Raw genomic sequence first — 11,090 nt, 5'->3', positions numbered from 1 at the left:
GAATTCGATCCTGGTGAGGTAACAATGTCACAGGTACATTTATATAATTTTCTCAAAAGCTTGGTGTTTGTATGTGATAGTTCTACTTATATTTTCTATAATATATTCTATACACTGTGACTGCGCCCCACCAGTAATAGTGATTAAAAGTATATAATATTTATAGAATTAAGATTAAAAGAATATTTTCCTATTATATTGTAAACTGAGGTTACTTTACAAAAACTTACAATTAAAAAAATGTTTTCGCGTTGGTTGCGATACACTTCATGGCTTATAGCGCCTGTACACATGCATGGATTTACTGGCAGCAATAGTGTGTGTTTTAAACAATTGTGATAATAACTGTTGACACATAAAAGTCCTGACTATAATCTCATTCTTCAAGAGTGAGCGAGACGTAATGTTGTCATTTTATGGTACTATTTGATAGGTAGTGAAAACCGGTTAACCTCAAAATTCGTCTGTAGTTCAGTTTTTTTCCAGCAGGTTCACCGTTATTGTTCTACTGCGCAGGCGCAGATCGAAATATTCTCAACTGTCGCAAGCTTCCGAATTTTTTTGATACTTGCATGCAATCTTGCAACTGCAAGATAATAATACATGTTTACACATACATTTTCTAGTAATGGCCGCGATAATACGTAGTGTCAGCAGTAAATCCATGCATAAATCCAAACATTAGTTTGACTGGCTAATGAAAGTAATTATTATCGCCAATGCAATTTTTAAATTAGCCTGAAATGCCGATTTTGTTGTGAAAGTAAATCGACACTTCCTACATATAGCACAGGGTTGGAACTGAATTGTAATTTTATAAGTTGTATCGGAATGATATGAATCGTAATTTTTTAGTTGACTGATATATGTGACAGTGATTGAATTTTTGTTTTTTTTCTCGATTATTATTGTTTTATTATCTTTCAAATTATTTAATAAAGCGTCAATTACATTGAGCTTCTTTACGAGCTGTTTGTTGTCGAATTTACTATCTGCCTGTAAAGTCGCCCAGTGTAATCATCGAACAAGCTAACAAGCAGGTTGTAAACAACGAGAAAAGTTGAAAGCCGGTCAACTTAACACGCTACACGCCGGCGTATGGGCCTACTGCGTCTGCGCAGTAAAGCGCAGTAGCAACCTCCCGGTAAAAAAACGAACTACGTTCTGTCAAAATAGTCGCTGGCTTGTGGCTTCTCAGCGAATGGAAAGTTTTGCGTGTTATCATCAAATCGCAATAGCTGAATCGCCCGCTTTTAAATTCGCCAACAAACAGCTTGTAAAGAAGCTCAATGTAATTGACGCTTAAAAGGCAACGAGCTTATACTTTAATTTTTTTTATTTAATATTGAATATATATTTATTATATATAATGTTTTAAGAATGATGTTAGATTCTTTATTATGGAAATAACATAATTTTGACAAACCTCAGCAACATACATATTAGAAAAAATACGGGTGAATGCTTTGGCCTCTAAGCTATCAATTTGTCTATGATCTATGCGAATTATGTTACGTTTAAACTGAGGTACTTTAAATTCCACCAATCAGGAGACAATCTGCTTTCTATACATATACAAATAAAATGGCAGGCGCTCAGACATCTGTAATGTCATTTACCGTAATTGATCACAAAGCAGATTGCCTCCTGTGGGTCTATTCTATACTTATCGAACACTAAAGTGATAAATAGCACTTATTGTAACAATTACACGAAGTTGGTTTTTATTGTTACAATAAGTGCGATATTTTAACAGCACCTATCTTGCTGCTGTTAAAATATCGCACTTATTGCAACAATAAAAACCAACTTCGTGTAATTGTTACAATAAGTGCTAATATTTTGATACAAACCTACCCTAAGTTTGATAATATTTATCACTTTATCACTTTAGCGGTCGATAAGTATAGAATAGACCCACTGATTGGTGTAATATGAAGTATCTCAGAGTTAATACATTGGACGCTAAAGACGGGCCCAGCACGTAACAATTAAGGTGGCCATTCGATATAGTTAGCATGCTATTTAAATGTGGGAAAGTGAAAGACACGAATTCGAGTCTCACTCGGACCAATTTTTTTTTCTAGAATTTTTTCTAATATGTATGTGTTTATAAAAATTTGTTATTTCTATTATGTGACAATATTAACCATCTAGTTATTTTCCAGTATTAATTATTGTATTATACAAATTTAGCTACTTAATTAATGCTAATTTTGTATGGTACTAAGGATTTATTAAATGACCATTGTGTACCTACCTATGTATTTTTAGGACTTGTTTTTTATATTTTACAATAAATTTTAAGTTTCCAATTGTCCATGTTTCATCATTTACCTGCTTATTCATACACTTCATATCGGAAAGAGATGACCGTATACTATACAGCCATCTCTAATAGCACCGAGATGAAAAAATTACGCATTCTGTATTTCTAATTTTCTACTGTCTAAATTTGTTAACCGTTGGCTTCCTGTAAACGACAAAAACCTTGTTTTATTTAGAGATGAATTTTATGTCAGTACTATACGACCCAACGAGGTTGGACGGTCTTCAATATACGACCATGTATTTCCAATACAATATTTCACGGTGAAGTGTAATACGGCGAACAGCATACGTACAAATTTCCGGACACAGCACTTGTATAGTGGCAGGTTGTCAGTGACCGAAGAAACAATGTCAAAAGCAGTTTTCATAAAGTCTTAAATGTTTTTTTTTTCAATATAACATGCAAATGTCTATAATATACATATGCCTTGCGTCCAGGCCAGTATAAATACGTATTTTCTCTTTTTACTTATAACCAGAGCGTTGGAGCGGACCCTTTTTTGAATTGCTCCGCTCCGGGACCTAATACTTGCTCCGGCTCCGCTCCAGATAAAAAGTTTTAATAAGTATTATATGTATACAATTTAGTTTTAAAATAATCGTTATTTTCATTATTAAACAAAATACTGACAGCAAATCATCTCTCATTATTTTCCTGTCAAAAAAGTGAGGTTATTTATCACTTATTTCAAATTAATAATTCCAGTGTTGCAAACTGTCAAAATATACTATTTTCATTGGATTTTAGGATGAAAATTTAATAATAAAAAAAACATCCGAAGCAGTGGAGCACTACAAATTAATTTTCAGTGCTCTGGCTCCGCTCCTGCTCCGGGTAAAATCCCATTGCTCCAGTGCTCAGTGCTCCTGCTCCGAGCTCCGCTCCAACACTCTGCTTATAACACAATACACAGATGGAGTTAGCTAATTTTTGTGCAGCCTATTTCATAGATTATTATTGATATTTTTGGAGTTAATACTTTTGTAATACAAAGAGTAGAAATTTAGGATACTATTAGAATTAAATAGTCATTTTTGCCCAAAAGTGGAGATGGCCCCTCTGTGTATGAAGCCGTATAAAAACATACATATTATTATGCCATGTGTGTGCTTCCCGTAATCACATATCGAGGGTATACTGACAAAACGTATTATTTCAATTTTTTCTGTTTTAAATGCCAAAATGTATACAATTTTACGCTCTACGTCCTGGTACAAAGCACACAAAGCACCGCACAAAGGTATAGGATATAATGGTGAGAAAATAAAAACATTATTAAATCATATTGTTATTTTTTTATTCTGATAGAAAGCATGATAATGACCTAATGCGTTCTGCGTATACAAAATACAGGCCTTGTAACATGTCGTATATTGTGTTTGCCATAAAGGTTAGTCTTTATAATGTAGAAAAAATGTTTGTAAACCATAAAAAAATCTACGTGGGAGAACGCTTTGAAAAAAAAATTAAAGTCCTTATTGCGATTATCTCAGAACTTGTTTTAATGAGTTAATGCTTTCTGTCAGTATACCCTCGATATGTGTGTGAAACATGGACCCTAAGTAATCCAGAAACTTAAAGTGGTATGGAGAGGTGCATGCTGGGCATAATGCGAAAGGACAAAAAGCGGAATGAGTAAATAAGGGAACAGACAAGGGTTTGCGATGTAATAGAGTTTGCTACAAACCTCGAATGGAAATGGGGCTGGACACAGCTCGAAGTAGGGTAGCTAGGAGGTATCGCAATCTACAGAGACATTGTTGTACGCTAAAAACGATTTTCAGTTGTGTTGGTGTTCTTTGGGAGTATTGACACAGGGTGTGCATGAAGTATTTCGGTAAATAAGCATATTTTTATGACTTATTGTTTTAATAAAATATGGAATAAAAATGCGTACATTAGAACATAGGTACCTATATATTATTTACTTATAGTGATCTAGCTAGATCTACTAGTACTCTAGTCATCCAGTGGTACCCAAGAAGTACAAAACATCGGTAACGTAGACCTAGAGGCCGCTGGATCAATGAGAGGGTTAAGTTCTGCGACTCACAGGACCGAGAGAAGTGGAATCAGCTTGGAAAGGCCTTCATCCGGCAGTGGATAGATTCAGGCTGATTATGCCTCGGGTACAGGCTAGTATAAATACGTATTTTTCTCTTTTTGCAAAGATATCCAATCAATGCCGCACAACTGTTGCAATCGGTCGTCGGTAGGGACATCAAAAAAATATTGATACCTTTTGATACAATACCAGTGTGTTTTGTCGTCTTCTGTCGCAGGTCAGCTATCGATTCGCACTACACTTCCCCTATCCTGGGCCAGTCGTATCAGAACCATAATGCCTTGGGTGTTAAGCAACTTTTGAAGGTTGCGTAACCGAGAAAATCTCCTAACTACGCTTCTGCTACCCTCCACCTTCTCCCGCGTTATGAGTTGGAGTAAATTATACTACAGAAAATATGGCCAAAAAGTAAATAAGTTATATCGACTGCTTAATCTTCAAACTGGCTAACTCCGTTTGGGCAAATTGTTCTGGAAGGAGTAAAAGCAATAATTTAAATAGCAAGCGGAATTTAACAATACCAAAAATACACTTACAAATAAGCTGGACTCTGAATTAATACACTATTTTGGGTCTAGGACGATTTGGCACCGGACAACTGGACGCCACGGAATTCGAAAATAAATAGACGTTAGGTACTTATAGGTACTTTTAAAAAAAATATTCAATACTATTATTTATATTTCAATGATTATATTATGATTTAATAGTTGGTGAGAATGTAAATATGCAGACGTAAACAATGATTTAATCGTGCATATGTTTAAGTTCTAACGAAAAGAGTTTTTTATTTTATATAAAGCCTTAGCGATGGTGCCCACAGAACGCGTCAGGCGCCGCACTCGCGCATAATTTCTACAAGTGGCGCATAAATCATTGAAAATACAACGTAATCAAATACGCCAGCGCCCACTGGATATGGCGACGCATTATACGCGCGCGCCGCATGAATCATCGTTTTTTCGCGAATCACCGCTTCTCGGCGATACGAATGAAAGAAAATACAATGGAGTCCATTCATTGACCACAGCGAGCAAAAACACGCTGCGCGAGGCATTGTCGATCGACGGGCGGAAAGCAATTATTTAATTACAGAGAAGTCATTGTTTTATTTTATTGCGTGTTCAGTTTATCGCTGGTTGAAGAATGTCGTCGTAAATTTTAATTACATGCCCCGAAATAATATAATATTTTTATTGCTTTGTTATGAGAGGCGCTGTAATAATATTTATTTTGTGCTGCTTGGGCCGCTTATAACATAGGTGAAGGGTAATGCGCGGGAAGAGACGTGTGATTATGGTTATGAATAAACACTGCATTCGCCGACTTCGCGCGCCCGACGCGTCTGTGGGCACCATCGCTTAGGCATGGTAATTCTCAATCCGCGATAAAGAATACATTATGTTAAGAGTAAAATGAATTCAAACTACTAAGTTGTAGATAGAAACTGATTAAAATACCTCGTCTACACGTGTCTACGACATTGCGGCGTCCAATTGTCCGGAGGCCAGTCGTGCCATTCCCACTATTTTAGCTTCCCTTTTATATAAAATAATTTCAAGATAAAAAGAACTTTTTAAATTTTCTGTTGAATCATATAAACTTGACAATTCTATGTATTAATAAAAACTTTTTATTGTACTTGATAGAAATACTGAATAAATATAGAATACTGAAATGTCATTTTGACATTTCATATTGATTTCCATAGTAACGCACGTATATATTAATAATTTAGTTGCTGGGACCGCCTTAGCAACCAACAATAATAACTTTCCATACAAAACAGAATTAACTGAAAATGAATTCAATTCTGCTTAAAAATGGCTAAAAGTATTAAAAGAATGCATTGTCGTCGTGTTCTGATATATTCTAAAAGTTTCAAATGTCTAGCTAGTCGGGAAGTGAGTTAATTCAATCGTCCAATACAAATCTTGGACAAACAAGAAAAAATATGTACTGGACACAAGAGAAAATTAGTAGGGACAAACAAGAATACGAGCTAATAAAAACGTGGTAATAATAATAATAAATTTATATAAAGAGCGGAGTTGTTCCATTTACGATATTGGAAATTTGGCATATATGCAGTTGGGTGTTTTGTGTGAAGAACGGTAACGCATTTATTTTTAGGTTTAAAAGTTTTGAATTTTGTGTGAGCATAGTAAACATGCTTTATAACAAATACCATCAAAATCTCGTTTTATGTGCAGTTAGCAGGTTTGCAGATTGAGCGGTCGATATATATGTATCGATATTATTTTGTCAATATCGGAATATTATTTTTAAAAAGTTAGTGGGAAGTAGTTGGGGTAGCCACGCGGCTTAAGCGTCTGCCTATAACGTCGTGGGTCCCAGGTTCGAATCCTGGGTCTGGCAAGTCACATACTGTTTTTCAATTTATGTATAAGTCACAGTGTGGACCAAATAGGTTGAGCAAGTGGCTAACATCCATTTCTCGTAAAAACAAAATCTGTTAATACAAAATCACCACTCTATTGAGGCCGGGGAACTCGGAAATAATGGGAACTAAAATACCTAACGGGTAAGGAGTAGCAGGAAACAGATCTCGAGTAAGGTTGAATCCGGGATAAACTTAAGCACGTGTCAAGAATACGTTATACGTCGAATTTTGACAAGTGCTCTCGGTTTATGCATTGACGCTCATTTAATATTGGTGTATTACACACTATTGCACGTGCATAATGTGTTTGTCATTTTCGTAGGACACACATTCAAAACCCTGCATCAAAATGTAGCGTATTGAATATCGTCTCTGTTCTGGCAGAACACACTAACTGGAGAATACTAGTTTTGAGTAATTTGACTTTGAAGTTGTTAAAATGTTTGAAATAATGGTCTATCATGTGAGTTTATTAAGTAATCGTAAAAAGGATGACTTTAAATAAAGACTGTTTATTTATTAAGAAGGTTTCCAGACGGTAAAGTTTGAAATAAGGTTTGAAAAAACAGTTTGGCATAACTAACTCAATATGTCATGTTTTAGAATTAGTGTCTTCTGCCAGAACAGTGACAATAATATAGCCTATCAGAATTCTATTTAATATCTGTTCTGTGGTCGAGGCCCATATGATCTTACGTGGATCGGACATGGTACAAAAAAAAGTTTGGTACCGGACAAAATGTCTTAAGAATGACTATTTTGTTGGAATCTTTTTTAGCCGGTGAATTCGTATGACCTGTATGGAAATGATCACGCCATGTAAGAAAGGTAGGTACATCCCTGAATGATGTCTGTCACAAGCTAAGGAGATGCTTGACACTGGCGAAAGTGTATATTTTGACTGGAATCACACCAGCGGATGTCATTAAAAGAAGTAGCTGCCAATGTACATCGCACAACCCAAGTGGTTGACGAAAGACAGTGATGTCCCTATACAAAATGCCGCCCCTAGGCAGCGCCAAAATTGCGCCCCATATTTTTATACAGTATTTTTTCATCCTTTCATGACTCCAATATTTAAAAAAATGTCTTGTATAGTTCATGGGCCCCACATCGTGAAGCGGACCCCCAGGCTAGGATCTTTAGCGGGCCCCCCTACCTATTCCTAAGGATAAAGGCAGTGTGACGCTCTTCAGTAGCGTTTTCCAAATAGTGTACGCGGTAAAATTAATGCGCATGTTTTATTGTATATTTTAATACATCCTTTTGAATTATGGAGATGTTGAGTATTGATATACAATTAAAAATTGTATCGTACAACCAGATAACTTTAAATAATAATAATACTGAAGGAAAATACTGCAGGCAACTTTTTTTACTATTAAAGCAAATTTTTGATGTGTGTTTATCTCACTTATCTGGTCGTCTCGCCTCGCCGGGTCCCTCCTGAGCCCGGACCCTTAAGCTAGAGCCCTGTCAGCACCCCCCTTGTGGGGGGCATGGTATAATTATATGGTTACATAACAAAATATATAGGTACCACTTCTTCTTATTGTGCCATCCCCTAGCGGAGGTCGGCCACTATCAAGGTGATCTTATCTTTGTCGTCTGCTACCCGGAACAGTTCAGTGGAGCTGCACTCGTACCAATCACGGAGGTTCTTAAGCCACGAAATGCGGCGCCGTCCTCTGCTACGCTTCCCCATTGATCTTTCCTTGAATGACAAGTTGGGGAATGCTGTACTTTTGTCCTCTCATCATGTGGCCGAGGTATTGTAGTTTCCTGGTTTTGATACTACGTAGAACTTCTCGGTCCTTCCCCATTCGATTGAGAACTTCAACATTTGTCACCCGGTCAGTTCAAAGAATTTTGAGGGCGTCTATACAGCCACATCTGGAAAGCTTCAAGTCTCCGTGACATCTCTTGGTTTAGCGTCCATACTTCCATACCATAGAAAAGAATTGAGAGAACATAACAACGTACCATACGCAGTCTCAGACCTAAGTTAAGATTTCGATTGCTAAGGAGGCGTCTCATTTTGAGAAAGGCGCTCCTTGCGATCTCAATTCTAGTTTTTATTTCCTGAGACTGGTCCCATTTCTCATTGACCCATGTACCTAAATATTTATAATGGGTCACACTTTCGATTATTGATATATACCACTAAAACATACAAATGTATATTTATAAATATTATTCCCCCAAAAGTGGAGATTTTTTTGACATTGGTAATGTGGCTTCTTACATGTCATTTTTGCCATACATTAATTTGCTCTGTCTTGAGGAATCCGTGTCGCTTTTCTTCATAAAACTTGGCAACATATGCAATGATATGTATTTTTAGCCTGAGATTGTAAAGGTTTAGGCATTATTAAATCAATAATCGATGTAATGACCGCGCGATGCTTCGATACAGACTAACATCATGGGCCAGGAGCGGTAGGTGGGACGTTCTCTAAGAGTAGGGTTTATCTTTAGTTTCTTAGTGTCTTGAGAGTCAATTACATTGAGCTTCTTTACGAGCTGTTTGTTGACGAATTTAAAAGCGGGCGATTCAGCTACTGCACACAAAACTTTCCATTCGCTGAGAAGCCACAAGCCAGCGACTATTTTGACAGAACGTAGTTCGTTTTTTTACCGGGAGGTTGCTACTGCGCTCTACTGCGCAGACGCAGTAGGCCCACGCGCCGGCGTGTAGCGTGTAAAGCTGACCGGCTTTCAACTTTTCTCGGTAGAGTAAGTCAAACAGTAATTATTCGCAAATCTGCACATGTCGTTTCTGGTCACCAAGGACGTCGAAGAGCAACGGAAGTAAACTAGACATCATGAACCGGACACAAAATTAGAGTCCTGTTAAATCTTTTATGTTAATTAAAACATTTTGTTTCGAACCATTGAGCTAAATTTTTAATTAAAGATGCAGTGACGTCCCTAGACAAAATAACTGACAGCGCTAAAATACCGCCCCATTTTTATACAGTATTTTTTATCATCCCCTCATGACCCCAATATTTAAGAAATGTGTTGTATGGATACATTACTAACAAAATATAAACCACTAAATTCAATTTAAATGCAACGGTTTCAGATACATTTAAAAATACACCTGACAATTTTCAAAATACGCTAGGTAAGTACCTATGTACCTACCTTAATTCGCAAATCTGCACGTGTCATTGCTGGTCATCAAGGACAAGGACAATATAACGTCGCTGTAGGATTTGTTTCCCGAATAGACCAAATGTTCAGGAGACGAAAAACAAATTTCATAATCCTATATTTAAATACATGGAGATCTTTAAATTATTATTTTTACAGCATATGAATGATGTATTCATTACCATTACAAAGTAATTTAAAGAAAGGGATGGTTCTAGTCCAATTAGATGCAAAAAAACATTGTGGATGAAAAGGTCGATTTTGACAAAAAAGGATATTCGGGAAACCAATCCTATGGCGACGATAAGTAAACTAGACATCGCGAAACCGACAAAAAATACAGTCCTGTTACATCTTTTATTGTTATTAATACATTTTGTTACCAACCAGTGAGCTGATTTTTTTCGTAACTAACTAAGTTTAGGTACATATTCATATATATATATATATCGAATGATTCTCCTCGATTTGCCGCCCTTCAAGTAACTGCCGCCCGCAAGCGACGCTCAATCTGCCTACGCCCACGGGACGTCACTGAATGAGAAAACAAGTACCTAAGTATGACTGAGAAAATAACAAAATATCAGACTGTAATTATTCGCAAATCTGCACGTGTCGTTTCTGGTTACCATGGACGTCGAAGGGCAACGGAAGTAAACTAGATATCGCGAACCCGACAAAACTAAATTTTTAATTAAAGATATTTTCGTTATTACTAAGTTTATGTAGTAGCTATTTCTATATATACCAAATGATTCTCCTCATTAGCCGCCCTTCGAGTAACTGCCGCCCCCAAGCGACGCTCAATCTGCCTACCCCCACGGAACGTCACTGACGAAAGACACCCATTATATATGGACCAGTAACAAGTTTGTCAGTCATACTTATTTGTTTTCATTGACTAAGAATACAATTTGCAAATAATGGTGCTGGTTAGTTTTTAAAATTAAACTAAACCCAGCCTAAACCAAACCATAATAGTTTACGTATGCTATGGGCGATCTGGCAAAAATAAACTTTTTTGTTTTCGTTGAATTAAGAATACATATTATTGCTGACGGTGTTGAATAGTTTTTTAAAATTCGCTCAAGACCAAACCATGATTGATAAAAAATATTCTTCTATCTACT

This window comes from Rhyacophila brunnea, unplaced genomic scaffold, assembly GCF_057557595.1.
Source record: "Rhyacophila brunnea isolate RB1 unplaced genomic scaffold, BYU_Rbru_1.0 scaffold_13, whole genome shotgun sequence".
Lineage (NCBI taxonomy): Eukaryota > Metazoa > Arthropoda > Insecta > Trichoptera > Rhyacophilidae > Rhyacophila > Rhyacophila brunnea.
The sequence above is the reverse complement of the archived record's forward strand: the minus strand, read 5'-3'. Positions refer to the sequence as shown.